A 4,143-nucleotide genomic window follows, 5' to 3' on the forward strand; every position below is an offset into this window, starting at 1 on the left:
TCCCCTTTCCTTTACTTACTGTTGGCCCTGGTGAAGTCATTGTATGATCGCATTATCTTTTGTCTTCACTGAGTGACTGCTTGTTCTGATTGGCTTCACACTATCTTCCTACCTGATCTATATTGCCTAGCTGTTATTAGTCATTATGCTTTCACTTCATTGAATACTTGACTATGGCTTGTTTAGTGTAGTCTACCTTCCGCTGCAAGGTAATAGGTTTATTTCGATCGTTTGTCTTCAAAACTTCCATGTTTTGAAGACTTTCATAAAAATCACCTATTCACCCCCCCCCCCCCCCCGCTCTAGTCGATCACTAGCACTTTCACCGCTGCTCAATGGTGGGACAGCCATAGGCGTACTCTGTCGGTTGGAACAATCATCACCTGATCAGACTTCCAAGCTGCTTTCTGTGCCCACTTCATTCCTCTAGGAGTCATGGACCGGAAGAAGCGTGAGTTCCGCAACCTCACCCAAGGCAACAAAACCATGGAAGCTTATCAGCGGGAGTTTCTGGACTTGTCCCACTATGCTGAAGAAGACATTGCAACTGATGCACGCAGACAGGAGAAGTTCTGTGATGGCCTTCAAGCTGACATCAAGCTCGCATTCTAGTGCATGACTTTGCTGATTTCGCCACCTTGGTGAACAAGGCCATCAATGTCGAAACTGGTGTCAGGACCCCGATCCTAAGTCACACTGATCTAGCATGTAACACTTCATATCACTTTGCGGCCTCACGCATGGTATTCCCACGGGTGCCACCTTACCTGGCCCGGGACCGTTTGCGCCTTTTGGCTCACGTATATGATAGTGTCGCTAGCATCCATATGACAGAGAACCCGAGCCGACATGACTAGTCGTGAACCCAAAGTGGCACTAACTTACCGGGACAGGCATACATGAAACAACATCGAACTTGTCGGTCATCAACGTGTGAATCCGAGCTGTAGCAACTGGGCTAACAGGACTCCGGGAACCCGGGCTGTAGCAGGCTAGCAGGACTCCAGAAGTCACCGCGTGACATTTCCCCGAAGGGACAGACATAGGAACAAATGAATCACATGCCGGCCAGTCTAAGTGTTCCGGAGCAATAGTACTAGGCTAGTAGGACTCCGGTAAACCGGGCTGTAGCAGACTACCAAGGCTCAGTGGAAACACCAGACTACATTTCCCCATAAGAGAGGCTACCAAGGATAAACAACTAGATTGTCGGATCCCACACATACCAAGCATTTCAATAACATACACACAATATGCTCGGTATGTGCAAATACAACATGGCATCACAACAAAACTCTACGACTCGAAGTATTTATTCACTAGGCTCCGAAGAGCCAGATATTACAAACATGGGTCTCATGACCCAACATTCAAAGCATACAAGTCAAAGCACATGCGGAAGCTTAACATGTCTGAGTACAGACATCTACAAATGAAAAAGGCTGAGAAGCCTGACTATCTACCAGATCCTGCCGAGGGCACAAGATCGTAGCTGAGGTAACGAGCTAAACGTCGAAGTACACACGGAGCTACTAGCGAGACTGTAGTCTCTCTGCAAAAACATAAAATAGGCAAACGTGAGTACAAATGTACCCAGCAAGACTTACATCAGAACTAACTACATATGCATTAGTATCAACAAAGGGGTAGTGAAGTTTAATTGCAGCAAGCCAGCTTTGACTCAGTGGCTAACCTGAACTACGACTGCAAGCAACTCTTTTGAGGTGGCGCACATGAGTCCACATATTCACCATTCAATACACCACTATGGATCCACTCCCGTCTCCCTACAAGAAGGCCATCCATAGCACTCACACTTATCTTGCGAGTTTTAGAGTATCCATTTCAAGTTATCTATGAACTGTACGGGCAACCCAGAAGTCCTTTACCGCGGACACGGTTATTCGAATAGATCATTTATAACCCTGCAGGGGTGTACTCCTTCACACACGCTCTCGCCACTTACCACCATGTACACGTTGTGTATCTCGGCAACCTTCAAGTGGAAGCCTGGTGAGGGAGTCGGCCATGACCTGACTAACCACACAAGTATCTACTCCAGGTTTATCGCCTATTCGGGTTCCATCCGCGAGGAGATCCAGCCGGAGTTTAGCTCACAGCCCCAAACAATGTGTGCAGGGTTCCCGAGACACCAAACGGGCGTCTGCTACACCGTGCCACGGTGTATCTACCGCATCATAGCCCACCCCTAGGGTCAGCGCTACGCACGGCCACCAACACATATCCTACAAACACCAGAAACTAGTTGCAACTCCTGGACAGAGGGCAAGGGCAGTTAATAAGTCGAGAGGGTCCATTGGTTTCGGGCCTAATGTGTGGTAGTAGCTGTTCATGGATCACAAACACAGAACTCAGTTCCTGAGAACGGTTTCAATGAGACAACCCACCATGTACTACTACATGGCCTCTCACCACTACCTTTACCAAATTGTGTTCACACACTTAGCTCACACATAGTAGGACATGTTCATCACTATTCCAATTCATCCCCGATGAATCAGACCTGACTCAACTCTAAGCAGTAGCAGGCATGAAAAACAAGCATGAATGAGTAGGCACATCAGGGATCAAACAACTCCTACTCATGCTAGTGGGTTTCATCTATTTACTGTGGCAATGACAGGTCATGCAGAGGAAAAGGGGTTCAGCTACCGCAGCATATAACAGTTGAATCATTGTTGTCCTAATGCAATAAAAGAGAGTAGTAGCGAGAGAGTGGGATGGTGTCGAAACGAACAAGGGGTTTTTGCTTGCCTGGCACTTCTGAAGATAGTATAGCTCTTCATCGGTGTCATCGAACTCATCATCGGAAGCACGTCTATCGAGAGGGGACAATTACCGGCAACAGAGAAGGAGAGCACAATCAATGCAATGCACAATATGATGCATGATCATGACATGTCAATATGTTGTGTTTTGAGCTAATGCAACTAGCAACATGTTAAATGGGGTTGGTTTGAACCCTAGGTTCAAATTCAAACTCCATATGTGAGGGTTTAAATGCCATTTATATGATTTGGCCTAAACAGCAGCCATAAGTTGGTCTAACATGCATGAAAATGGTACAGATGGATAGATTGAATTTTTCTGATCATTTTTCATATATAATTTATTTCATTCTGAGCTACGGTTGATTTTATATGATTTTTAGAAGTTTAAAACATTTTCTGGAATTTCATGTGAAAGAATAAATCCAGAAAAAGAGTTATTGCGTCAGCATGACGTCGGGGTGATGTCAGCCGGTCAAAGGTGTTGACCAGGTCATACCTGACCAGTGGGACCCACTGGTCAGTGACTCAGTCCACTAACTGAGTTAGTTAGTGCTAAACTAACCCTAACCAGGCTGTTAGCAGGGCGGGGCCCACATGTCACTGACTTGTTTAGTTAACTAAATTAGTTAGCTCTAATTAATCTAGAGTTAACTAATCAGGGGCTTGGGCCCACATGTCAGGGGAGGTCAAACCCCGGTCAAACGAGTCAAACCCGCCAGCGACTCGACGCCGGCGAGGCTAGACGCGGCGGGGCAGCGAGGCGGATCTCCGGCGACCCGAGAAGGATGAAGGGGTCGGGGACGATGCTTCGAGGCGTCTGGCGCCGCGTGGCTTGGCGGAGAGGACTAGGGCGACGAGGCGGATCTTCTGGACTGCTTAAGGGGACGAGGGAGAGGCGATGGCCGCGGTGGTGCTAGTCGATGGCGGAGGGCGCGTTCGGTGAGGTGGGAAACGACGAGGGAGGGGCAAGGGGAAAGAGACGAGCGGGTCGACGCGATTCGGACGACAGCGGCGAGGTGTTTCGCGGCGTCGTGCTGGCCTCGGGCGGCCAGGCGGGTAGGTGGCGTGGCGCGCGGGGAGCGAGCGCGTCTCGGGCACGCGCCCTATCCACTAGCGCCAGGAGGACGACGACTGGCGCTGGGCCAGTGGGCCGCACAGTAGTGGACTGCACATGTGAGACCAGGTACTTTCTCTCTCTCTTTTATTTCTATTTTTCTATTTATTTTTCTCTATTTTGATTTAGTTTGAAAACTAAACCATTTATATAAATTCTGAGATTATTTGTGGGAGCTCTCTGCAATATACCAGCGATCCACAATTACCTCCAAAATATTTGGAGCTATAAAATTAG

The sequence above is a fragment of the Triticum urartu genome, chromosome 1A, assembly GCF_056163025.1.
Source record: "Triticum urartu cultivar PI428250 chromosome 1A, HENAU_Tu73, whole genome shotgun sequence".
NCBI classification, from domain to species: domain Eukaryota; kingdom Viridiplantae; phylum Streptophyta; class Magnoliopsida; order Poales; family Poaceae; genus Triticum; species Triticum urartu.